Source organism: Hylobates moloch, unplaced genomic scaffold (genome assembly GCF_009828535.3).
Source record: "Hylobates moloch isolate HMO894 unplaced genomic scaffold, HMol_V3 SCAFFOLD_6, whole genome shotgun sequence".
In the NCBI taxonomy this organism is placed as follows: domain Eukaryota; kingdom Metazoa; phylum Chordata; class Mammalia; order Primates; family Hylobatidae; genus Hylobates; species Hylobates moloch.
The window spans coordinates 93,181,016-93,207,974 of NW_026652281.1; the positions used below are offsets into that span (position 1 = coordinate 93,181,016).

At 56.8% G+C, this 26,959-nt stretch overlaps 1 protein-coding gene across 9 annotated transcripts in view; it reads left to right on the forward strand.

Moving 5' to 3' along the window:
• Positions 1–2,179: 2,179 nt before the first annotated feature.
• Positions 2,180–26,959, forward strand: part of ADGRG1 (adhesion G protein-coupled receptor G1) — a 45,246-nt gene continuing 20,466 nt past the window's right edge. For 2 of the 9 annotated variants that reach the window (XM_058441035.1, XM_058441037.1), the window contains exon 1: positions 2,180–2,323. The gene's annotated coding sequence lies outside the window, so the exon portion shown is untranslated. Of the gene's footprint in view, positions 2,324–2,487; positions 2,579–10,693; positions 10,823–10,979; positions 11,261–21,662; positions 21,878–26,959 lie in introns of those variants that run through there. The other 7 variants (XM_058441034.1, XM_058441036.1, XM_032157459.2 and 4 more) reach the window with 6 other exon arrangements.

Genomic DNA, 26,959 nt, shown 5'->3' on the forward strand with positions numbered 1-26,959 from the left:
CCTCATTACTAGATGATCTGAGGCACAGAGAGGTTAAGAAACCTCCCCAAGTGCACCTAGTGAGTGAAGGTCCCAGCCCAGGGCCTCAGGCCCAGCCCCTGCTGCTCCATCACAAGCCAGGAGCCCTGAGGCCAGAGGGCATGGGGGATGGAGCATAGGTGTCAGGAGTGGCGGAGTTGCCAGCGGGTAGACAGGAAGTCACCGGGATTCCCTTGGTGTCCCTATCAGGGTGGGTGGCATCTCTGGGGCTGTGGGGAAACCCCGGAGCCTGGAGGTCAGGCTGTCACCCTACAGATCCCCCTCTCTCTGACACTCCATCTCCCTTCTGGTATCCCAACCCTGTCTGTACTCAAGCAAGAGATTCATAGGGCAGAGCAGGCGTGCAGGCCCATGGGTGCAGCAAAGGTGGCATCAACTGTTGGGAATATGCCATGGCGAAGAGCGGCAAGAGGGAGCTGGGACTAGGAATGCCAGTGGGGTCTGGGCTGGTCTTCAGGAATGGATCTGGGCTGTGGCCAGCAGATAACCCTTCTTTACTGCCTTGGGGAGTCAGAGAGGGCTCCAGTCCAGACCTGGCTCCACCAGACCTGGATCCACCTCTGCTCTCATCTGACCACCTGTCCACCCATCCCTGTTTCACCTCTTGCGTCTCATCTCTACCTCGGCTCATTTGTTCACCCACAGAATCAAGTTGGCCTCCTCCTCCTTGCTCCTTAAACACCAAGCCCTGGCCTCGGGGCATGTCCCAAAGGCCACTTTCCTCACCATGTTCAGTCCGTGCGCATGTGTCCCTTCCGGGAGAGCATCTAAGCTGCCCCACCCCACCTCCATCGCTCTTTCCCCTTTCCTGGCTTATTTTTGTTCCATAATTCTTACCACTGGATTTGTTTATTTATTTATTTGAGACGGAGTCTCACTCTGTCACCCAAGCTGGAGTGCGGTGTCGAAATCTCGACTCACTGCAACCTCCACCTCCGGGGCTCAAGCAATTCTCCCGCCTCAGCCACCTGAGTAGCTGGGACTACTGGCGTCTGCCACCACGCCCCGCTAATTTTTGGTATGTTTAGTAGATACAGGGTTTCACCATGTTGGCCAGGCTGGTCTCGAACTCCTGACCTCAGGTGATCCACCTGCCTCGGCCTCCCAAAGCGCTGGGATTATAGGCGTGAGCCACTGCACCCTGCTGCCACTGGATATTTTTAATACTTACTTGCTTATTCATTTCTTGTCTCTCCTACAGTTCTGAGGGCAGAGGTTTCTATGTTTTCTTGGCTGCAGGATCCCCCATGCCTGGCACAGGGCCTGGTGCACAGCAGGCCCTCAATAGACACTCGCTGAAGGCGTGGTGCATCCCCTGCCTGTCCACACTTTCATCCATTCACCGTCTGTGCTTTCTTCCCACACTTCTTCACCCATCAATCACCCAGAATTTCTCCATCCCAGGCCCCGTGCTGGTTCTTGGGTTTGGTGCGCTAGCAGGGCACACGGATCAGGAAAGAAAGAATTCTGACACTTAGGGATTGGTCCCAGCCAAGGGGGAGCCTGGGGGACTGTGGGAGAAACAGTGGGGTGAGGGGAAGTTTGTAGGGTGCATTGAGGTGCATGCAGCACCTCGCACCAGGCATGACCCACAGCGGCACCTGATAGAGACTGTGTAGAATAAATCAGCCCTTGCCTGGATGGCTTCTAGAAGGGGTGGTGGGGCTCAGACGGTGTTCTCAATGTTGAGGATGTGATGTAGGAATCAGAAAGCATCTGGAGGAGGGGTACCTGGGTGTGAGAGCTTGAGAAACTTCCCTAGAGAATTGCCAGACTGAGACAAGGAGTGAAGGGTGGGACAGGGGCCAGGCAGGCAGGGTTAGGGGCGAGTGGGCCAGGGCCTGCCTGGAGGACTCAGCTCGGCACCCTCCCAGGATGCCTTGAGCGGTGGCCGCTGAGCTCTTTCCTGTTAGAGGCTTCCATCCCTGTCCCTTTGTCTACCTCAGTTCTCCCTCTGTCCGGTGTCCTTCAGGAGCCTGGAAACTCAGAGAGAAGAATGAGCAGGACTCCCCATCCCCCTCGCTTCTCGCCTCCTGACCCCACCAGCTGCTGGCTGGGGCCTGTTTTTATTACAGGCAGGTGAGTCTGGCCCAGGATTCCAAGCGGGGCCTGGATGGAGGGAGGAGGCAGGAAGAAACTCACAAAGAGATGGCAAATTACGGATGGAGGGCAGCATCTCCCAACAGCCTGGGCGGCCGCTGAGACCCAGAGAACCCAAGGACTCCCCTGGGCTCATCCAGCAGCCTCTGCTTCCCAGGAGAGAGGTGCTGAAGTCCACGAAGAGGTGAGGGGTGGGGGGACTCAGCTCCTAAGGGTGAGGTTGGCCCCTGCAAGGACACCTGGGAACAAGAGAGGGTGGCGGCTGCAGTGGCTGTGGGGCAGCCGGAAATGGGGCGAGACAGACAGGCGGAGCCTCACCTAGGGCTGCCCGCCAGCCCAGACAAGCTCAGACTGGGTGCCTGTGGCCCTGGGAGGAGGTGGAAGGGGAGGAGCAGGCCACACAGGCACAGGCCGGTGAGGAACCTGCCCAGACCTGGAGGTAAGAGACGGGTGGGGGACAAGGGTGGGAAAGATAAGTGGGGTGCCACTGCCAGCCTGTCCCCCTTGACCTTGGCCATCCGTCAGGTCTAGTTCAATGCCCTGAGGGTCCCGATGTGTGTGGCCTGGCCCTTGGCCTGTTCAGGGTACTGGGCGTCTCTCAGTGGAGGCCCTGGCTGTTCTGGGGTTACCCCTTGCAGTGCACGGCATGGCCGGGCATGCTGGCATGGTGGTCATCCTGGCACCGGGAAGCTGGCAGGTGTGAGGTGTGTTCCCGGTGTCCAAAGGACACTGCAGGACGCAGGGCAAGGGTGACGCCGTGGAGCCTGAGCATGGACGGGAGGCAGGCGGCAGGACCTGAAGTCTCCTGCCTGCTTTCCGCAGCGCCCTGAGCAGCTTCCTCCTGGGATCCCACGGAAACCGGTTTGGGAGCAGGTTGGCCCAGGTCGTTTGACTTTTGACTGGGGAGAAGAAGGCAGCCTCCCCTAGCGAGCCAAGTGGAAGGAACGGGATGCAGGCCTGGGGGCGTACCCGGCCAGCGGCCAGCTGAGGGTCCCCCTGCTCCCCCCAGCTGCCTGCACCCAGCAGCACAGCCCTCCCTGCCCTGGCTGTAAGAGGCAGGAGGAGAACTTCAAACAGTTCCTCCCTCCACCAGCTGCTTGTCTCCTCTGGGCCAGGACCCTCCATGGTGGCCGAGGACTCTTCGGAATAGGGAACTGTCGTGGAAGAAAGGGCCTGGCCCTGCCACTGCCTCCTGTGGGACCCTGGGCCAGGCTCCCCTTCCCTCCAGGCCTGTTTCCTTGTCTGTTCCATGAAGGAGAGGCAGGGGCAGTGGTCTGTAAACCCATAAGCTGCAGCAGTAGGCCCCTCCCCTGGTCTCATGGGCCACACACGCCAGCCAGCCAGAGATGGGTGTCTGGAGTTGTGGGTGGGGTGCTGGCGCCATGCCTTCTCTACCAACTTGGCTCCCTGGGGCATGTGGGCAGCAAATGGCACCCCCATGTTCCCTCTGTTAATTAGGCAGCCCCTGCTAATGAGTGGCTTCATCATTGCTCCATTACGCCTTCTGAGCCATCTGTGCCCCAGCACTTAGGGGGAGACCCCGGGGGCTCCTGGCTGCTGGGCACAGGCACATGCAGAAGGAGGCATTTCTGGGATGTGTTGGGAGGCTGGGCTCTCCGTGGGCTTTCCACAGAGTAGTTTCAACTGCAGCTCTTCATTTTACCAAGAAAGAAGTGGTGGCAGTCCTGGTGTCCAGGTGAGGAAACGGAGGCGCCCTCTTTATGATTCTTCCAGTGGGAGGTCTCTTGTAGCCAACACCTTAACACATTCTGTGCTGGGCACTGATGGGGTGTGTATGTGTGTAGGGAGTGGGGGTGGAGGTAGAGTGCATGGGGAAATCAAAGCTGACATCCGGGAACACTGTGGCATCGAGTGAGGTGATACACAGTCCTTTTGAGATGGAGCAAGTCCTGCCATCTTTGCACACTGCTGTGCCACCTCGTGGGTAGTCACTAAACCTCTCTGGGCCTCATTTGGCTCCTTGGCACAGGAGTGATGATGCCTCACTGCCTGACCAGAGGCACCTGACCCAGGCCTGGCATCCGAGCAGCTGCCCCTCAGACCTCGCAGGCCAGGGCCAAGGGAGCTGCGATGCAAGAGGCACAATTTTAGAGGCAAGAGCAGCAACTGGGATAGTCTTGAGGTAAGGGAATGCTGGTGACCCCATGCCAAGGCTGGGACCCCTAGTTCAGGAAGGGAGGCTTCTACAGAGGAGTCAGAGGCCTCTTCTGGTGTCCTCTCCACTGGGGGAATTTGGATTTTAAAAGAGAACCCAAGCTGGGCGTGGTGGCCCACCTGTAATCCCAGCTCCTCGTGAGGCCGAGGTGGGAGGATCATGTGAGCCCAGGCGTTTGAGGCTGCAGGGAGCTCTGATTGCACCACTGCACTCCAGCCTGGGTGACAGAGCAGGATCCTGTCTCTTAAAAAAAAAGAGAGAGAGAGAGTGGGGAGTTTATGCTAAACCAAAGATACAGCAGTGGCAGTGACAGAGGCTCTCTACGATAGGCAGATATCCCCATTTTACACATGAGGATGCTGAGGCACAAAAAGGTCTAATTTGATGCAAATCTCATGGTTGGCTATTCAGAGGGCTTTAGGGTGATGCTGGGTGGCATCTAGGTGGAGTGATGGGCAGTTTGGAGCCCCCCAACCACTGGGGCTCCTCCAGACAAGGCTGCTTCTAGCTGGGCGTCAGGCAGGGATCATCCCAGGAGCCACACTCGGAGGAGGGGCTGTGCTTCTGGCTCCAATACTCTGAGCTGCAGAGGACACCGTGACATCCAGGGATGTGTAGAGCCTCACCCAAGAGTCTCACCCAAGAACCCAGACCCCTGGACGCCCAGCTGCGCACACTGTAAGAGGGGCCCAGGCTGGCAGGCATGTGATTGGGTGAGGAAAGGGCTTGTTAGAGGTGGCCCAGCCTTGCTCTGGGCTCAGGGGCTTCTGAAGGCTGGGGGCAGGGGTATGGCCAGAATGACCTGTTCTGGATGGATCCAACCTTCCTGCCAAGTGCTCTCGGGAGGCTAGGCAAAAGGTCAGACATTCCGTCATGATTAGGAAGAGGGGGCGGCCACGCTGTCTACCTTCTATCTCGGGCAGCGGGGCACCCAGGCATGCCTTCCCGGCTGGGGAGGTCAGCAGGCGGGGGTGGGCCTTGGAGGCCCAGCCAGCCTGAACCCTAAGGAACTGCATTCTGCAGTGGCCCCTTCCCGGCAGGGCAGGGCCAGGGTGACCCTGGGGGAGGGAGAACGTCTGTCTGCATCGGGCTTAAGGCCATTTCTTGTTGGCATGTGGTCAAGATGCCATTGGAACCAAGAAGACGGTATGGAGGGGGAAGGCAGGACTTAAATAAGGCAGCTGTAATCCTGTGTGACCTGAGTCAGTCCCTTTCCCTCTCTGAGTCTCAGTCTTCTCCTCTCACAAATGGGGCAAATCCTCCTTGACAGGGTTGTGGGGGAAAATGCAAGTCACCTGCCTAGCACAGGATAAGTGCTAAACAGGGGTTCACCTGCTCCAAGTCTGGAACCTTTGGGGGCGGGGTGGATAGAGGCCAGTGCGGCAGCCAGGTGTGGACACAGGAGCCCGACTAGCATCCGGGGAGTGCCTCCTCCCTGACCACAAGCTTCAGCGCTTTTGAAACCAGATGCAGGTTAAACATGGGCAGGGCACCTGCCCAGGCTCCACTCACCAGGGGAGCCAGCTAGATGGAGTCTGTCTTTGGAGCTCCAAATAAGGTATCAGAAAATCGGCTTGGACCTGGGCACGCTCGCCCCTCCTGTGTGCCTGGCCTTTCATCCTATCATCTGAGCTGGCACCAGGGCTTGCATCCCAAGGCTGGACCTGAAGCACCACTAGATTTGTCCCGTTGTAGCGATGAGAATGACCTTGCTTCCCCCACATCTTGGCTAGGCCAGGCTCCCTGCTCTTTCCCCGACTGGGAGATGGGCAGTGGGTGGGGGAGGCAGGCCTAGGGAACCAGACACACAGCTCCCTTTGTGAAGGCGGCTGAGTCACATGTGCAACGCAATCCCTGCTGGGCCCTGGGGCGGGTGTGATGGGAGATGGCGTTATCATGGGACTGTGGGTACCCCCACGCCTGTGTCCAGGAGGCTTTCCCACGGGAGATAGCAGGGAGGTGGCTGGGAACATTGGCCGCAAAACACATGGTCTGAGCTCAGGTCCTGACTCTGTTGCCAACTTGCTGCAAAGCTTTGGGAAGGTCCTCTCTCTGAGCCTCAGGTTTCATCTCTGTTAAATGGCAACAATCATCACTGTTTTGTAGAGGAGGTAGTAGATGTGAAAGGGTTCTGCAAACTGCAAATGGTGGAGTTCTGGGCCTTTGGCATTCATGTGGACTTTATCATAATAATAATGATGTTGGCCAAGATTTATTGAGACCTACTGTGTGCCAGGCATTGTGCTCAGTGATTTATATGGTCACTCAGCTTGCAAGGGGAGAAGCCTGGATGTGAACTGCTCTTGTCTAAAAAATACCCACCTCTGAGGCTGGGCGAAGTGGCTCACACCTGTAATCCCAGCACTTTGGGAGTTCAAGGTGGGAGGATCGCTTGAGCCCAGGAGTTCAAGACTAGCATGGGCAACGTAGCAAGACCCTTTCTCTCCAAAAAAAATACAAAAATTAGCCTGGTGTGGTGGGGCATGCCTATAGTCCTAGCTGCTTGAGAAGTTGAGGTGGGAGGATCGTTTGATCCCAGGAGATTGAGGCTGTAGAGAGCTATGATTGCATCACTACATTCCAGTAAGGGCAAAAGCACGAGGCCCTGTCTCGAAAACAGAAAAAACCCACTTCTGAGCAGACAGTGGTTGCTCATGGCCATTTGCACAGGTGGGGACAGCTCTTCACTGTTTGCTAGGCTGGTTCCCACTAAATGCTGCTGCTCTGGCTAGAGGGTTAGAGATAGAACAAGGGGCTGAAGACCTCCTAACCCTCCCAGCCCCACCATGTCTTCCTACTGCCCCAGGCCTCAGTCACAGCAGACAATAAGGATGCCCTAACCTCTTATCCCTGTCCTGAGGCCCTCATGTTCTTGCAGATCTCCTCCTACCTCCCTGACAGCCCCCTCTCTACCTCCTTGCAGGCCCCTCTGAATAACAGTGTCCTGGCCAATGCATCGGGGTGCCCATTGTCTGCCAGGCCTGGGCTGCAAGATTTACGCATGTGGCCTCATTTAATTGGCCCAATAGGAGGTGCTATTTTGGTCCCCACTTGGCAGGCGAGGAGATAAATGGATGGAGAGATGCTTGCCCAAGTCATCCAGCTGGCCAGCTGGGAGTAGAGGCCAGCTGGCCTGAACCCAGAGTCTGTGATCACAGACTCTGGGCTCAGAGAGGGGGCAATGCTGCTGCCCCCTCTCCTCTGTCCCTCAATACAAAGGGCTTCCTGCACCTTCAGCTTTCTGCTCTCCCCACACCATCTCTGGACTCTGTTGCCAGCCAATGATGCCATGACCTTCTCTGGGCCTGGCGACCCCAGTCCCTCACTGCTGAGCCCCACTGATGTGTTTCCAGCTGCCTTGGGAAGCAGGGGGGAACTGTGGCTTCCCCACATGCCACAGAGCTACTCCCATTCCATTGCACACAGGGCAGTCTCTTCTCTGCCTTCCGGATCTGCACCCCATCCTGTGCCCCGATGCTTCAGGGACGTTTCAGACATCTTCTCCCTCTCCTTGGTCCCCACCTTCACTCGTCGGGTTGTGGGGGATGGGGTGTCCCAGCCCTTTTCCTAGTCTCTTGGACCAAAGTCTCCTCCCCAGCTCTTCCCCCATCTGCCTCCTTCAAGGCCCCATCCGGACCCAACTTCCCCTCTACTCCTCCGCCATCCCTCCGCATCATTGCTGGTACAAGTCCCTAGCGTCTAGACCAGGGCTTCTCACACCTCCAATTCTGGAATCCCCTGGGCATCTTATTAAAATACACATTCAGATTCAGCAGGTCTCAGGCTATCTGCAGGTCTGAAGACCACATTTTGAGGGCTAATCAGGCCTCTCCCTACCCAAACATCTTCTCTGGCTCCCCAGTGCCTTTGATTTAAGCCCAAACTCTACACTTTCAAAATCTTCCAGAATCTGCCCCTTGCTGCCCAGTTAGATCCCACTTCCTTCCAAGCATGGCTCCATGCCCTACCGCTCCACCTTAGCCAATGCTGTTCCCTCTGCCTGGGGTGCCCTTCCTGCTGGTCTCTGTTTATCGAAGCCCCCTTCTTCTCCTTCAGGGGCCCAGCAGGGGCTCTGGGATCTACGCGCTTAGTTCAGATCCTGGCTCTGTTATAGAAAGGTGTGGGTAGCCCTCCCTGTACCTCGGTTCCCCTTCTGTAAAGTGGGGATAGACTGTTGTGAGAACCAAAGGAGAAGATGAAGTGCCTAGCAGGGGCCGGATACTTGGTGTCCCGTGTTTGGTTACAGCCCACACACCTGGAGGCCCAGCCAGGTCCAAGCTGTGTGATCTTGGCTAAGTTACTTCATGTCTCTGACGATCTCTAATGTACAAGTGGTACCCAACCCACAGGGTTGTGTGGATAAAATGACAATGATCTTCATAAGCAGAGCATCTTACACCATAAAACCTCCAGACATAGCAGGTTATTATTAGTCCTGTTATCAGTACTCATAACAGATAGTGTTGTGTTTAACAATTCATTGAATTTCTCCCCCTTTACTCCCAGAGCCCCTGTGGATGCTGAATACCAACTCCAGGTATCACTGCTGTGAGAGCCAGGCTTGTCTCCCTTCCCAGACTCAGAGCTGGGGGCCTGCTTCCTCACCTGCCTGCCCCTAGCTCACAGTAGGTCTCTGCAAAGCCCGACGGTGAGAGAGGCAGGCAGAGCTGGGCAGCCAACTCCTGCCTGGCCAGGCAGCCCCATAGAGCTCTCCTGTGTGGCCAGAGTGGCAGCTGGCTCCGCCCTCCCTTCAGCCATCTGCAGAGAGTGGTGCCTTCAACTCTCCATCTGTGCCCTTCTGGTCAGCACCCTCTGTGGGGTGTGTGTGTGGTGGTGGTGGTTGGTGGGGGGACAGCTGCCCTGTGGGCCTGGTCCCTGGGGAACAGCTGAGGCTGCCCTGGTTATCAATTGATCAGGCCCTGAAGGACTGACCTTGGGGAAACTGAAGCAGAGGTGGTGGTATATCAGGGATATACCTGGATAACTCACTTGTCCTCCCTTGTTAGTGGGCCGCCAGTGTAGGCTGGCCTCTGCTGCTTTGGCAATAAGGGAGCTCCCACTGCAGCCCTGGGAGGGAGCAGAGGGCCTGAGATAGGCCCAGTGCCCACTGTGCCTCCCTGCCCCAGGCATTGGCCCACAGCCTGGACTGGGGGCTGTGAATGTGGGGAGCACAGTGCCATTTTCTGGAAGCTCTCACCTTATGGCCTCCCTGCACCCCACGGGGTGGCTTTGTGGCCCTTCCTTTCTGCAGCTTGATTTCGGGCAGGTAGGTGAGGAGTGCAGTTCACCTGCAGCAGCCCCGGCTCCTAGGCTGCCCGAGACGTTCCATTCATTCTTCCTCCACGTGGCATGGGGAAGCTTTTCCAGGCCCCCTTGTTTAGAAGGCAGATCTCTACCGGAGAGAAGGAATCTCAAGTTCCCCAAGCATCCACGTGTCCAGGCCCCAGGCTGAGGCCTGGGGTGGTGGATTGCTGAGTGGTTAGGAGACCCGCTATGGAGCCAGACCTCCTGCACCCCGCCATCCCAACTCGGGCACCTCCCTGCTGTGTGACCTTGGGCAGGTTAATTCTCATCTCTGAGCTGCATGTCTCTGCCTTAAGCTCCCTCTTCTTCATCACCACATTCACAGGGAGTATTTATTGAGGGCTTGGCAAGTACTGGGCGCTGGTCTGAGCAGCAGGTTTGACTTCTCTCCACTGCCAGGGGCGCTCCGGAGCTGGAATGCAGACGGTGGTCAGCGAGTGTAATTACTGTTATTGTCACCACTCACCCTTCTGGCATTGTAAAATCCTCCCAGCACATCTGACTGAGGAATCATCTATCCTCATCGCTCGGAGGAGGGCAGACAGGAGCCTCTGCAGGGAGCGTGAGTTATCCAAAGCCTCCTGACTCGAGAAGGGCGCTGAACCCCAGCAGCGGGAGGCACTGCTGTCAGAGGAATGACCAGAAAGGGGATGGGGCATGGCCCATTTCCACACTTCTCTGCTTGAGCTTTTGGGGCCACTGGGAATGGCTCTACACCCAGGCCTCGGTTTCCCCTTTGGCTCAGCAGATGGATTAAAGGAGGCCATTTCCAGAAGCCCCTGGGGTCTCAGAATCCAAAATGACTTGGGATGTTGAAACTGTGGGTGCTTGAGGAGCACTGAGAGGGGAGACGGGTCACCCTCCGGAGAGGACGCAGGTCAGCCGGTCAGTCGTGCATGGCCTGGCTGGCCTCCTGCCCGGCTGCCTGTCACCCGCTCCCTCCCGACTGCCTTCCGCTCTGCCGGTCAGCACTGGCTCCTGTCGGCTGCCAAGGAGGCTGGACTCTCCTTCAGGAAAGGGCAGTTGTCGCCCTGACCTGGGGGGTGGGTGGACAGCATCCAAGGGCCCTGTTGCCGTGGCAACCCCGAACTCTCTGTGGGAACTTTGGGGAGACTGGCCCTGGGAGGCGACAGATGGAGGCTGAGGAAGCAGAGTGATCGCCGGCCCCTGCCTGTCCCTGAAGATTGTCTGCCTGGATGAGGGGTGAGGCTGAGGTGCCCCCTTGCCTGGCGCTGAGTCATGGGCATCCCCCAGGGTCACTGCCTCAGCGCTCTCAGCCCTGCCCCCTCCTGGTCTCCCTCTGAGAAATCCATGACTCACATATATCGTCTGTCATCCCCAGTCAAGCTCAGGGAGGAGGGAGGAGCCCAGCTGGGGCAGGATGGGGGTGTCTCCCCACCAAACACACCCGGTCCCTCCCTCTCTGCACTAGCTGCCCGCCCTGCCCTGCCGTAGGAGATGGGCTGGGAGTCTCCCACACTCTCCAGCTCACTCGGCAGGCAGCAGGAACCAGGGCTGGCAGGTTAAACCTCTGGGGGTGGATCCTGAAAGGTGGTCCAGCCGCGTGGCCCTGCGTGGGACCCTCCACCTGACAGCAGGTACCCAAACAAGGGCTGGACAGCAGGTGGGAAGAGGAATAATGTGAGTGTGTGAGTGTGAGTGTGAGTGTAGATGTGTGCATCTGTGCACGGGTGGCTGTTGGGCAGTGGGTAGGAATGGTGGTGAAATGGGGAAATGGGGGGGTCTTGGTATCTTGGTGGGACCTAGCCCAGGTCAGCATGGCTATGGGCGGGTCTCTAGAGTGTGGGTGGACCCACAGGAGATGCCTGGGAAGGGACTGGGGCCCAAGGGGAGCGACACCACCTGGGGCTCCCAGGCATTTTGTAGCTGGAGAAACTGAGGCTCAGAGTGGTACAGTCACTGGGCCCAGCAAGCTGGGGTCTGCTCTCTGGGCTGTGAGATCAGTGCTCCCACTACACAGATGACACAGATGGGAGAACCGAGGCTCTGGGAGGGCAGGTGGCTTGCCCAAGGTCACCTAGCACATCCTGGGATAGAAAGCCAGAGGCCAGGCTCAGTGGCACTTGAGGGGACTCCTGAGGGCAGCTTTCCTGTAGCTGTCCCTGGGGCTGGGTCCGGGGTCCCCACTGTGCAAGGGACAGCCGTGCTCTTCATCACCAAGGCCAGCTTTGGGAGGAGGTGGCCCCGCAGGGTCTCTGAACATGGGCCACCTGGGTGAGAGTCCTGGAACTGGTGACAGGCAGACGGGGAAGCGCAGGCTGCGAGCTGAACACCCTGCCCGTTGCCACCAGACCTCAGGGCTCCATCTGCCTGGAGCTGATAGGACTTCCCACCCTGGTCCCCGCGGGGGCTGGGAACATGTAGGAAACCGATGGTTCCTGCCCTCCCCTGTCCCCAGCCCACCTCCCCTGTGTGGTAGAGTTGGGGTCTCCCAGTGCCCCACTGGGAGGGGCCTGATGCTCATTTTACTGAGTGGGGAGGAGGGCATGGGTCAAGGCAGGGGCCTCCCACCCCCCACCCCCCACCAATGTGGAGCAGCTGTGGCCTGGGGTCCACGGGCTGTGTAGGAATAGCCTTCGTGGCTCCTTCAGTGGACCGAGGAAGTTATTTATAGAGGCATTTATTGAGCGCTTACTGTGCACTCTGTACTCTGTTGGGAACATGGCCATGAGCGAGGCAAATAAGGTATCTCAGAACTCGTGAGTGGCCCAGACCCAGAGCCAAGCCCCCTGCCCCTCCCAGAGGGTAGCCCCGGGCAGCCTGTTGGCTCCTTGGGGTCAGAGACTGTGTGAGAAGGAGCATATCTGGGCATTAATAACCATGGGCTGCCAAGTTGGCTCCCCAGAGCCCAGGCAGGGGTCCTGTGGGCTCTTTTCTGCCAATGTCCAGGTGTGGAATGAGCTCTTAGGGCCAGACCTGACCCCTTCTTTGCTGCAGGGACACGAGATATGGACCCACCTTGGTCACAGCATCACTGTGGCTCCCTTGCTGTTCCTCTCCTCTGGCCTCAGGAGCTCAGCTGCTAAATGGGTGTGTAGGGGTGATCATAGCTGCCCTGGCTGCTGTGGGCCTGGGACTTGGCTCTGAGAGTGTCAGGTGATGGAGAACACCGCTCCAGGTGTGATCTGTGACGGACAGGCTGTGTCTCGGCCTGGGCCACTGGGCAAGGGCCAGTCAGCCTGGTGTGACACTTCCTTTTGTCAGGGACACAAACAAAACAGTTAGGAGGTGAGATGGAGGCATGAGATAAGCTTGCTAACAGAGGGCCCAGAGAAGGGGAAGAGGACCAGGGAGGCTCTGCGGAAGGCACTTAGGCTGGGCTTGGGAGAAGGTGGGAGGGGAAGGGGCTGATGTCTGTATGAGCACTGTAGAGGGAGTCCTAGTGGAGGAAACTACTTAGGAAAACATTTGGGGAATGATACAAACTGGGGACCACGGGGAGGGTGATACCGGACCCCTGGCATGGGTCATTTCATGGGACTTGATGAGCCAGGCCAGCAGGTCCCAATCTGCTCTGTGTTGGGAAGAGAGGCAGGAGGACTCGCCAGGCGGGTGCTGTGTGGGGCTGGGGGCCCAGGCTGCAAACCCGGCAGGATGGGGAGGGGCAGGATGGGTGTGCAGTGTGAGGTTGGCCAGGCAGTCCCAGTCTCTGGCTGCTGGGTTAAGGCTCAAGCTTGGGGGCAGCTTCACGTGTGAGGGAGACAAGGGGGAGGTGGCGCCCAGTGGAGGGGAAGGGCAGGAGAGAGGTGGCAGAGCTGCGGCAGGGTTGGTGTGGGGGTTGGCCTCCTAGCAAGGCCCAGCATGACAAAGGCAGGTGTGAGGAGTGGGCAGGACAGCTGTGGAGGGGTCACTGCGGACTCTCCTCCAGCCAGACTGGGATGCGGGTTCCGCCATCCTGTGCAGAAGCTGTGTGCAGGTGGGGCCTGGGGGGCTGTGCCGTTTCAGGGGTGCAGGATGGGCTTCCATGTGGCAGGGCTCCCAGGGAGGCCACGGAGGAGGCTGTGGGGAAGTCGGGTGGAAGTAGGGAGGAGAGGGGAGCATGACAACAGAGCCCCAAACCCCAGCACCACCTCCTCCTCCCAGACCAGAGCCTGAGCAGGGCTCAGCCCCGTCCCCATGCTGGGGGTGGCCCTATGGACCCCGCCTTCTGACTCACAGCAGATGGGGACATCATGTGAGCAAACCCAGCAGTCAGGGGTGACCAGACGCAGCAACTGGGCAGATGGCAAATGGGGGGCGGGGCGGGCTGGCACAAAAGGGTCTCTCAAACCGGGTGGGGCGGGGCCGTGGCACAGCCTCAGCCTCCCAGGCCTCCTTTCTCCTGAGCCGTCACTCGGCTGAGACCCTGCCCCTCCTCCTGTCTCTGATGCCCCATCTGGGGCTCCTTGAGGTCCCCAGGGGAGCCCTGTAGATTCTGGGCTTAGGTCTGGACTGCTGGGTAGAGGGGCCAAGGGTTGGGGAGGAGGAAGGGACACACATTTTCTGACCACTGCCCAGTGCCAGCCTGCCCGGGCAGGAGGTCAGCTAAGCCCCAAACTCTCCCTGGTTCACTGATGGCTCAGTCTGGATGGGAGCAATCCTGGACCTTCCCTGACCTCAGACTCTGCCAGGCCCTGGGCTCAGTGCCTTGCACATGACACCCACTTTTCAGATGAGGACATTGAGGCAGGGGAGGCTTACCCAGTGAGCAACCCCACATCTTTGGGGATCCAGAATTTGGGCTCTTGTCTCTTGGTGGAGAGGAGGCTCCTCAGCCAGCCAGGCACATGCTCGTGTCTTGAACCCCGCCCCGGCCACTGCCAAATCCACGCACCTGTAGGGTGACAGGGCCCATACAGACAGCAAGGGTGGCTTGCCCAGGGAGAATCTCGACTTTGTTTCTCTCTGGTTGTGTGAACCTGGGCCTGTGCTTCGGTTGCCTCATCTGTAAACTGTGGATCACAGTCACATCTGCTTCAGAGGCTATTATGAGCATGAAGAGAGTTGATACAGGAAAGCATATGGGACAGTGCCTTTCCCATATGTGGGGATGTTAAGCCTTTTTTTATTACCTCTCCCATTGGACAGATGGCTGTATTGAGGCCCAGAGATAACCTGAAATAACTGTGAGCACTTCTCCCTGCCCCTGCTACTGCTGGGAGAGCTGCGGCCACCTGGACACCAGTGGCACTCACCCACCCACCTCCAGCCTGACTCGTGCTTTGGTGAGGAGGCCAGTGTGGTGGGCGTCGGGCTCCCGAGCTGGCGCCTGCGCAGGCTCAGGCAGTTTGTGGTATGCTTGGCAGTTCCAGGCAGAGATAAAAGCTCAGCCCCGGAGGAGCTGGCATGCTTCCGGGCACCAGTGGATAGGCCTCTCTGCATTAGTGGGAGATGGCCTGGCAGTGGGGAGAAGGCCTTGCTGTCCAAGAGCCAGCCCAGCCCTGGTGGCCTGAAAAGATCTGCGGTGAATGGCTCTGGCTTGGCTTCCCAGACTCAGGGCCACTTACACCAACTCCAGAACAAGGAACAGTGAGATGGAGAGCCGCCTCTGCCACCTCCCAGGCTCTCTCCCCTCCCATCCCCAGGTCTCTGTCCTTCCAGTACCCCCAGCCTGGATGCTCAAGGCCCACGGGGGAAAGCTGACTTTTGAGAGGAGCTGTGGAGACTTGCATTCCACTGCCAAAGATGACAGCTTCTCCGGACCCGTTTCCCTGCCTGTAAATGGAGATAACAATACACCCCTTTGCAGGTTTGCTGTGGAATTTGGGGCAACAAATGGCTGCAAAGTATGTACCTAGCACAGTGCATGACTTCAAGAGGTTCTCCCTAAACCTCAGCTCAAGGTTTAATCTTCCAGGTCATGGGGTCATTGAGTTAGGCTCAAATCCTTGAAAAATGACTTAGAGCAAGCAGCCGAATTTCTCAAAAATTCATTACTTGGGCTGTGAAAGTCTCTGATATCTAAATGCAGCCCTGTGGGGATGAACCAAGACAGCCACACGTCGTAGGGGCTCATGAGACGTAGACCCTGTCCCCGGCTGCCCCAGACCTTTGCTTTTCCATCCCCCAGCCAGGCTGCCCCCTAGGAGAGGCAGCACGAGATGGGCTGTTAGGGGTGTGGGCCCTGGGGCTGTCTGATTCTGTCCCAGCTCCACTGGCTGTGTGGCCTGGGCCAGGTATATTAACCTCTCTGTGCCTCATCTTCCTAATTATAAACATGAGGATGGTAATGGCACCTTGAGAGGGTTAAGTGAGCCTCTAGATTTTAAGTGCTGAGCGCAGGGCCGGGCACACCTCAAGTGCTGTTGTCATTGCCCCTTCTGGGCCATGACCAAGCCTTGCTCTTAGAGAGCATCAGAGACTTTATCCAGAACAATGGTGCCATCCTCCCAGGATGTTACTGGCAAAACCACCAATCCTGTGACAGCTTCCCCTTTGGACATGCCCATTACTGGGGTCTTGATCTGCTGCCCCGAGGCACTGTCCAGCCTGTGGCTCCTTCATGTTCCTCTAGACCTGAGACCTGACCCAGGTTTTGGAGGGAGTTGATGTGACCCTGAGCTGGGGAGCTGGGCTGGAGCCATTGCCCACCGAACCGCCAACGTTTCAAGGGACCAGAGGCCATGGCAGTAGCCCTGGAGAGGAGGCCTGGGTTCCAGTCGAGCTGATTTCCTGGGATAGAACAGCACTGTGGTCGCTTCTCTGCTGGGTGAGTTCCCGTGGCCCCTGGGAGCTAGGCTGAGCAGCTGACCCCTTCTGGGTCCTTGGCTGAGTCTGGGCCTCAGGGTGTGGCTCTGTGGCTGGCACCCTGGGTCTCGGACCCTGTGGCAGGGGGTCAGACAACTGCCCAGACCCACCTGCTTTGATGGTGACAGATGCTAGGGGTGAGCCCCAGGGGCTGGCGGGGGCCCCTGAGTCATGCTCAGCCCTGTGCCCTCTGCCCACTGCTCCTCTGCTGTGTCACCATCTGGGCACGGGCCAAACAGTTCAGGGGCAACTCACAGCCCAAACCTCCACCCCTGGGGCGTACACTTCACTGCCTACAAAGACCCTCATTCAATCTTGAGTGCTGCTGGCCCTCTAAGACTTGAAACTTTATCCACATTTCACAGATGAGGAATCAGGCCCAAGAGCTTGGAGCAGTCAGTGGTAGCAGGGCCCGAACCCAGTCTCCTGCCTCTTAGCCTGGACTTTTCCCCAGAGTCCCACGGTTGGCCATTCCCATGATAGGTAGTGAGTTCTTCACCTTTGTAGGTGTTCAAGTGTGGCAGGGGAGTTGCAGAAGCAACTTGGGCATCACATGGGGCTCCTCTTCATGGCTCCTTCCAGCCCTGAGCTTTCCTAGCCTTGGGGGAGATGGGCACCCAATTCCCACGTTCCCCGGAGTCGTTATGTCCCTAAGCAGCACGTGGGTCTTTCTAGCTGCATCAGGCCATGCTTGTGGGCAGGTGGTGCCTCTATCTAGAAACCCTCTTCATAGCCTGGCCGACTGGCAAGGTTCTTCCAAGGAACCTCCACCGTGAAAGCCGTGAATGCATCTTCAGAGACTCCTGTCCATGTGTAAATAGCTCAGTGGGCTGGATGGGAGGGAGCAGAGCGGGAGAGGGACCCAGCTGAAGAGGACTCCAGTGAGCTGGGAGAGACTGAGGGAGGTCAGGAGGGGCAGGACACCCACCTCCTGAATCTTCAGGGCCCCTTGCTCTCCCTTATCCAGTAGGCTTGAACCTGAATACGGGCATTCCCCACCCCATGGCACTCCCCCTGCCCCCCACCTGCCTAGAGCCATGGGCAGTGGGCAAAGCTGGAAGAAACCCTCATGCACAGTTTCCTCAAAGCTGTACTTATCCTATGCCATGGCCATGCCGGCCACACCCTCTGGGGGGCTCTGCCACCTGTGCGCACACCTAGGGGACCAGGTGCACACGGTCTGTCCTCCACCTCCTCTCCTGCCTGCCTCCTGGCACCTTAAGTGGAGGTGGTGGGAGCTGGGACCAGCTCCTCGCCAGCCATGGTGGGGGAGGACAGCCAGCGCCTCTTCATGGAGACCCTGCAGCAGCTGGTGGCATGCCCCAGGGTCCCATCTCTGTCTCCCTACCTGGGTTTGGGAAACTGGAGTCAGAACCTTTAGTGATTGCGATCTAGGAAGGACGGTAGTGTTTGCCAACCACGTGAGCATAGGAGTGAGCAAGGTCCAGCCCCACCCTTGTTCCTGGGCCGTGAGGCTTTGGGCCCTGTGGCTCAGCCCCCCTGAGCCTTCCTTTCCTTCTCTATGGAGTAGCTGCTGCTGATTCTCCGTGTCGATGCCAGGGCGTGCAGGACAACAGAGGCAGCCCAGAGAAAGGAGTGCACCACGCTCCTTTGGATCCAGTTTTACGAGCTCTGTGTCCCTGGGCAAGTTCCGTGTCCCTGTGTCCCTGCTATAAAATGGGAATGATAGTACCTCCTCATAGAGTGGCCCTGGAAGCATGGGAGGCCAAGTGCATATCCTGTGGTTTGCACTCATACGTGGGTCCCTTCCCTGCCCCAGCTGCCTCGTGAGTCTCTGCAGACTAGTCCTTGGGACACACCCCGCCCCCAGCTTGCTAGACCGCAGGACCCCATGGCCATAGGCATGTGCCCTTTCTCCTCCTTGCTTTACCTTGGAGAGCCCATGGGGAGCCCAGGTAGGAGCTTGGTGTCTGCGCAATGGGAACGTGAACCACTTTTATTTGCACATCTGCTACCTGGGCTCCCCTTAGGCCCGAACCACAGGAGTGGGCCTTTGAGGGTCTTGGGGGCGGTAATTTTGCTTTAATGTAGAGAGAAAATCCAAGGTTCAGTGCTCACAGATTCAGATGGAATCTCAGGCATCTTCTAATCCAGCACCCATTAAAGCTGTCTGTGGCCCCAGTGGCATAGGAAAGGCATGCGCTCCCAGGCTTCCATGCTGTGGGACTTCTCAGAGCCTTTATCAGGAAAGCAAAGGGGAGTTTGCCTTGTGTTTCAGATCCTATCAGGCTATGCACAGTCTTGGGAACTCTTCTCTGGCCAAGCACCCGGCAAAGGTGCGTGTGCTCCTGATCCTGTTAGATGCTGGAGAGTGGAGATGGCTCAGTGCTTGAACCCTCTCCATCCCCTATCCCCTACCCCTCACATAGCCTGAGTGGCACTTTTGGATTGGATCTTCTAGATCTTCTATCGGGAATGGCTATCTAGTATCTATCAGGAATGGCTCCTTTTGGGAAGAGGTGTGGAGCCTGCTTGCCCTGGGTTAGAGTCCCAGCTCCGTCTCAGTCTTCATTTACTCATCCAGCAGGCACTGGGATCTTCTATGGATCAGGCACTGGGATCTTCTATGGATCAGGCACTGTGCTAGGTACTGGAGATGCAGGTGGTGAGCAAGACAGGTGAGACAGCAAAGCTGAGCAAAGGATAACACATAAGCAAATCGCAGAGTCATGTCAGTGTTGGGTGCCATAAGGGTAATAAATCGCATGGAAGCAAGTGATGGATATGGAAGATAATTTTAATCGGGTGGTCATGGAAGGCTTCTCAGAGGAGGGGACATTTGAGTTGAGGCCTGAGAAGGAGGCAGTCAGGGAAAGGGTCCTGGAAAGAATGTGCCATGTTGAGGGAAAAGAGCACGCAAAGACCCTGAGGTGTGGCCGAGGACAGAAGTCTAGAGTGGCTGGAGTTGGCGACTGCAAGGAAGGGATGGGGTGGCGTAAGGCTGGGGGACGGGAGTAGGCTTGTGGCCACTGGCTTGTGATGTCAGCAGTCCTGCTGCTCCCTGAGCCTCAGTTCTCTGACTTACAAAATGAGCTTCATCATTTCAGTCCCCGCCCCCACTGTGGTCGGGAATGCTGTAGGTGTGAAGTAAGGCAGTGCTTTGGCTTTTGGCTCTGGGCAGCGATGAGCTATTGCAGTTATTTTTATTATTACCATGAGTGGGATGTTTAGGGACTATAGGTGGGGCTGGGAAAGCTGTGCCTCTGTTTCTCTGGGTTGCTGTTGTAAGTGAGTCCAAGTGTATGTAAAAGGCGTGGTGTGCCTCGACTGTACCTCCCCCCAGGTCCCTGAACCACAGCCCCCTGCCAGCTCCCTTTAAGCACAGGATCCTTTGATGCAACAGAGGCCGCCTTCTCCGGCCAGCAAGCCCTGTGAGCCTTTCCGGGAGAAGGTTTCACCAGAGAACAGCAAGTCCTTTCTTTGCTTTCTTTTCCTCTTCCTCCGGGGGCCAAAAATAGGGCCTGAATGGGACCCAGCTCTGGGCCTGCAGTGAGACAATAGCGGCCTCCTGACTGAAGCTGCCTCCTGGCTCTGCTCCACCGAGGGGCGGGGGAGAAGGGGAGTTGCAGAGACACCATCCCCTCAGCCCCAAGCCCCTGCTGCCTTTCCCATGGCCTCTGCCAGAAACCGTCCCAAAGCCCCTTCCTCTGTTGGACTCCCCTCGGAATGTGATTGCCAGTGGGGTTCCCCGCTTGTGCTCTGAGAAAGTGCTTGTAGCTAGTTGACTGAGACCCCGGGACCTTTTGCACCCCTGAGCAACCCCACCGTATCTGCTGGCCTGTTGCTGGTCTGGGACCGAAAACCTCGGTGGGGGTTCTAACTCCTGGTTCTCTTCTGTGCCCTGTCTGGGGCATACCACAGTTTTTATGTCCTTTTCCCTTTGACTCGGTGGGTATGAAAAACTTAGAGATCAAAGGAATGTGCCCTCTTGGAAGAGAGTGAGCTCCCTGTTACTGGAGATGTTCAAATAAAGTTGGCCGAGCATTGAACGTGGGGGAGAGTTAGGGATTAGTCAAGTGTCAGATGGACAACTGGTCTTGATATCTTCATGTCCCAGAGAAGATCTCCGTTTAAATTCCATACCCTTCCCTTGCCAGCTGGGTGGCTCACAGCAAGTCACATCCCCTGAGCATCTGTTTCCCCATCTGTAAGGTGGGTCCCCTAGGGCTAACCTTGCAGAGTGGTAGAAATGGATCTCCAAAATGCCCAGTGTAGTTCCTGGCACACAGTAGGAGCTTCAGAAGTTCTGCCTCTATTTTCCTCCCTCCTCAGACTAGCAAAAGAGAATCTGAGCTCCTAGCCCCCCGGGAGCTCTAGAAGGAAGCCAGGAGGAACCTTCAGGCCTAGGGCTAACTCAGAAGGGGGATTCTTGGTAGGCTATGGCAATCTGAGAAGGCTTCCTGGAGGAGGTGAACCCTAAGGAGTTTTCAGAGAAATATGATGCACACGTTGTGCTCACAAAAGCCAGTGGTGGGATTAGAGGGTGTTCAGCTTGTTTTGAGGGCAGGGCCACAGGCTGGCAGCTTCCAGAAGCAAATCTAGCTGCTGTTAGGCATAATTTGGTTACTGGGTGGCCTACACTGGGTTCTAAAAAGATTTGGTTTTGGGCCGGGTGCAGTGGCTCACACCTGTAATCCCAGCACTTTGGGAGGCTGAGGCGGGCGTATCATGAGGTCAGGAGTTCGAGACCAGCCTGGCCAACATAGTGAAACTCTGTCTCTACTAAAAATACAAAAATTAGCCGGGCATGGTGGCGGGCACCTGTAGTCCCAGCTACTCGGGAGGCTGAGGCAGGAGAATCGCTTGAAACCGGAAGGCGGAGGTTGCAGTGAGCTGAGATCATGCCACTGCACTCCAGCCTGGGTGAAAGAGCGAAACTCTGTTTCAAAAAAAAAACAAAAGAAAAATTTGGTTTTAAAGTCAATGTTGACAAACTTGCAGATTTCATGTAACAACCTGGGGCTCTGCCTCTCTCGAGAAATCGGAAGCTCTGGCTCTTTGTGGTCCCTTCAAGACAGACAGGTGTACCCCGGGCTCCCTGTAAATCGCTGTCCTGACCCCTGCCCTCCCTCCTGCCAGCTCCCTGTCTGGCTTGGGCAGCGTCTGAGTTGAGGACTTGAGCACAGGACAAGTTACAGAGCCACGTTGCCTTGCTGGGTCTGAGCTGGGCTGTGACGTAGTCCCTGCAGCTGCCAACGGTTGCCAGGGTAACGGTTGCCAGGGGCTGCTGTCACCTGCGCCCCTTCTCCCGCGCTGGCGGCTGGGGCTTCTCAGCCTCTCTTCCATGGCTGTCCCCTTTGTTTGAAGCTCCAGTGAGGGAGCAGTGGCTGGGGTGGCCCAGCTTCAAAGTCTCTGTCCTCTTGAAAAGAGGTGGTCGGGGGACATTGACCCACCAGCCCCGCAGGCTACTGCCTGCGAACAAGAACCCCTCATCTGCCACGCACGTTCTTAATGTATCTATAGTCTGCTTGATGCCACAAAGGAGTCCAGGTACGATTATCCCGCCTCCTCTCCCCTCCTCCCCGTCCCTCTCACTCCTGCTCCCTCTTCCTGCTCCCCGCTTCTCCCCTGTCTTCCTCCTTCACTCCCCTTCCCCTCCAGCTCCCCCGCTTCCTCCCCATCCCTTCCCCTTTATCTTTTTCCTCTCCCCTGCATCCCCCTTCTACCCAACATTGATGGTGTAGCCAGTGGGTGGGGGTGGGGTGGCACTAGGGACCCCGGGGGGGTCAGATGGTACTCCAAGGGACTTGGACAGTTTAAGACAGCAGCCTCAACTACAAGGAAGTGGTTGGGGGTGAGAGCTCCACACCCCTCCCTGCAGCCCAGCCCTTGCTGAAGATTCTTTTGGGTCCCTGGGCTGCACCCCCGGGTTCAGAAACAAGCCTCTGACAAGTCCAGGGCGTGAGGGGACTGGAAGTGCAGGAAAGAGCCGCCAGTGGGGCTGGAATCCAAGGTCACCTGGGTAAGTTCCGATGGGCCCCCTGATTTGGGCCCTTGGGAGGATGGCATCCAGCTGAACCCATGGAAACACATTGTTGGAAGCTTTCTTTACTGTGACTTTTCAAGAGATGTGCTTTCTAAGAGTCAGGTAAGTTCAGGAGGGAAATAGCCTTCGAGATGAACAGCATGTGTCCTGGAGCCAGCCCTGGGTTTGCATCCAACCTTCATTACTTGCTAGCTGTGTGACCTCAGGCAGGTAACTTGACCTCCCTGGGCCTTGCTGGCCTTATTTGTTGAGTGGGTATGATGGTACTTGTCTCAAGGGTTTTGAGGAGGCTTAAATGCGTGAACATGTGTAAAAAGCTCACAATCCTGTCTTGCATTTTCAAAGAGCTTAATGAATGCAGTTATGTCACTGGAAGTGGTGAGCACCCCGCCTGTGGGGTGTGCAACCCCTGATGGTCAGTGATGCTGTGCTGCGTGCTCAGGAGCTGGGATGGAACTCAGTGCTTCTACTTCCCTTCCCTGGACGGGACCCAGGCACAGCCAGGCTCGGGCCCCCAGCCTTGGTAGAGGAGAACTTTGTTCTACTCAGCCTACTTAGTAGGGGAGGGTGCTCTCGGCCCCTCAGCCAGCGATCCAGGACCTCGAGGAGGGGGAGGAGAAAAGAAAGGGAGGGTTGGTGGCCAGCCTGAGAATGCTAAGTGTCCTGCGCTCCAACGATGGGAGTTTGCCAGACCTGGGGTAGCTGAACTGCTAAGCAAGGAGGGAGTTGACTGGGCTGACCTTGCGGGCCTGGCCTTGGGCAACGTGGGAACACAGATGGGGAAGGGGAACCTCAGCCAGACAGCTGAGGTCCGGCTGTGGTTTGAGAGGGAAGACAGTCTGGAGGGGGCTGGGGAGACGGCTCAGCATCCTCTTTGTCCTTTGCTGCCAGCTCGGAGGTAAGCTCTGTTCTTACCTGTAGGCATTCTGAAGCCTGCGGGAGCCTGGAGGGCCCTGGCTCCAGAGAAGGCAGTCAGGGGACAAACATCAGAGTTGGCCACTTGACAGAGGACAAAATAAGGCCCATAGAAGGGACAGGCTGGCCTCAAGATTCTAGTTGGCTGCAGAGCTTGTCTGAACCTTATGCCCCTAACTCCTGCCACCCCTGCTCTAGGCATGTACATTCCCTGGGCAGGTACTGACTGGTGTGTGCCCTGGCTCCCAGGAGGCTGGCCTCAGCTGCTCCTTGGAGATGGCCAGGTGGAGACTTGGCCATGAACCTCTACCTGGCTGCAGACCACCCCAGGAGCATAAGCTGAACAGCCCTGACACCAGAGTCTTTGTACTGCTGGCTCTTTGGCTCTTTGAGGTCCCTTCAAGACAGGCTGGTGTCCCCACTGCCTTCCTAATCCCTGTTTCTCCTTCAGGTTCTAAGTCTCTTCAATCAATTCTAAAAGTCCTTTTTTTTTTTTTTTTTTCTGAGACAGGGTCTCGCTCTGTCACCCAGGCTGGAGTGCAGTGGTGTGATCTTGGCTCATTGTAACCTCCACCTCCCGGGTTCAAGTGATTCTCATGCCTCAGCCTCCCGAGTAGCTGGGATTACAGGCGTGTGCCACCATGCCCAGTAATTTTGTTTGTTTGTTTGTTTGTTTAGAGATAGGGTTTCACTGTGTTGGCCAGACTGGTCTCTAATTCCTGGCCTCAAAAGAACTGCCTACCTTGGCTTCCCAAAGTGCTGGGATTACAGGCGTGAGTTGCCGTGCCTGGCCTCCAAAATTCTTCTTTTCTTTTTTTGTTAATTTGTATTTAGAGACAAGGTCTCACTCTGTCACCCAAGCTTGAGTACTGTGGCACGATCATAGCTCACTGCAGCCTCAAACTCCTGGGCTCAAGCAATCCTCTTGCCTCAGCCTCCCAAGTAGCTGGTACTACAGGCAAGCACTACTACCCCTGGCTTCAATTCCAAAATTCTAAGAGGCTTTGATTCTCATCTCCTAAAACTCTTGCATCCTTATATTCTTTCTCTCTCTTTTCTAACATCCTGAGTGTCTTAGCTGCTTGAGATGAAGTCACAGGCCCAGCTGGCCACAGCCAACTTTAATGGAATGGCACACCTGGGGACAGGCCTGGCAGTGCCCTTTTCCCCACGAGCTGGTGCTGCCGGCCGAAGGGAGGTGGGATAGGCCTGAATATACCCCAGGCTCACCAGGGACCTCTTTCCTGGAAGTGTCAGGGATGATGATGAGTGGCCCTGGGGAGTGCCTAAGTGTCTCTTCTAGCTCATCTCATGCTAGCTAATGACCTTTGGGACAGCTCAAAGGGGAAGGGAGGGGAGGGGGCTGGAGGGGCTGGCAGGCTTCCGTGTGGCGTCGATTTCCGAGAGCTTTTTTCCATGTTGATAACAGGTGTCCATGCAAAAAAGGCTCCACCTTCATGTCGGGCTGGGAAACTGCCCAACCAAGCTTTATGGGTTTCTTTCCTGCAGGACTTATCAGAGCCTTTGATATGCTAATATACAACAGAAAGTATGGCCCACAAGCATTTCTCTAATCTGGGGACTAGTGCTCCCTGAAAGTGCCTTGGCAGGTTACCTCATAGTAAAGATGGGGAGACTGAGTCCCAGAGAAGAGAAAGAACTCAGAAGACCACAATGGCTAAGTTTGGGCTTGGAGGTTAGGCGGACCTGAGTTTGAGTCCCGGCTTGGCTGCTTATTTGCTGTGTGATCTTGGGCATTACTTAACCTCTTTGGGCTTCAGTTTCCCTATCTTTAAAGTGGGGACACTGTTAGCGTTTGCTTCACCAAGCTGCTGCGAGGATTGCATGATTCATGGGCTCTGCTCATAGGGTTACTGTGAGGATTGAATAATTAATTTTTTGCCAAGTGCTTTGCAGGATGCCAGCGGCTAATTGAGCACTTGGTGAGTGGAAGCTGTGATCTTCCCTCTGCTCTTAGAATCTCCCTGGATTCCAGGGCCCTTTTCATTGCACCAGATAAGATCCCTGTTTAGTCCCACTCATCATCTGGTGTCCTGCCAGGCATGGGGACTGGGAGGATGTGGGGGCCTGAGGCCAGGGCACTGGGCCTCTCACAGGCCTGTCACAAGGTTGTCATCACAGGGAGGAGGACCAGGGTGTGCGAAGGCTTGGAGGTGGGAGCATCCAAGGCTAGGCTCCTTCCTGGCTGGATGACTATATGTTGGCTTCTCTGAGGCCTCTTAAGCAAATGCCCAGTTCCACATACGGGAGGCAGCAGGGCAGCCGGCTTTGGACAACTGACTCTCTGGGAGGACTCAGAGTCGCTTTCCATGAGTGGGTCCTTCCCTCTCAGGCTGGCAGGGAGTGCCCCAACTTCTCCCCTTTGTCAGTCTTCCCACAGGGTGTGTCTGGGCAGGCAGAGGGTGTTGTGGCCCAAGCACTTGGTTGGACCAGAAGCCATGGGGACAGTGAGGCCTGAGCTGGCGGTGTGGGGGGTGGGGGGTGTCCAGCAGATCTGGTGTAAGAGTGTGAGCCTCACCCTGGGCAGTGAGCCTCCAAGGCGGGCAGCTTGCTTCATTTTATTCTCCTTTATTGTAGGAAAATTCCTGAAAACTGAAGTCACTCTGCTTCTGCCAGTGATCCTGGAACACCCCTCTTGGGGAGCTCTCTGTGGTCACCTAGCTTGGACTTCAGTCACCCACTTGGGGAGTGGGAATGGGGGAGGGGGGTGGGAATGGGGGAGGAGAGTGCTTCTGCCTTTGCAAGCTGTTATCCCAGGACCCAAGGGTGCGGCTGAGGGGTTGGGGGACTGGGCTGGAAGTGGGGCGTAGCCCTGAGTGCCACCTGGGTCTGGCAGGGGTGTCTACTTTGAGCTGTTGGGTACATGCTATTTCCAAGTAAGATTTACTTTTATAAAAAAAGTTTGGAAACCGTTGGAGGGAGGGTCCTCCCAGATGCCACCCCACCCACTATGGAGGAAACACCTGCAAGAGCCCTGCTCTTCGCACTGTGCCCCGCCCTCCCTGTCCCCTCCCCAGCTTTGAAGTCTGTTCCTCTGCGGAGCTCCCCGCCTTCTCTTGCTTTCTCCTCCTGGCCCTATGCATCCCTATGTATGCACAGGCACAGGCACTCATGCACACACATGCACACTCATGCACGGGCACACACTCATCACACACTCATGCACAGGCACACACATGCACACACATGGACACTCATGCACGGGCACACACACTGATCACACACTCATGCATGGGCACACACCCATGCACACACACTCATGCACACACCCATGCACACTCATGCACGGGCACACACATCACACACTCATGCACAGGCACACACATGCACACACGGACACTCACGCACGGGCACACACACTGATCACACACTCATGCATGGGCACACACCCATGCACACACACATGCACACTAATGCATGGGCACACACACTCATCACACACTCCTCACACACTCATGCACACGCACACACTCATGCACAGGCACACACTGATCACACACTCATGCACGGGCACACACATCCATGCACACACATATGCACACTCATGCATGGGCGCACACACTGATCACACGCCCATGCAGGCGCACATATGCACACTCATGCACGGGCACACACATCCATGCACACACACATATGCACACTCATGCATG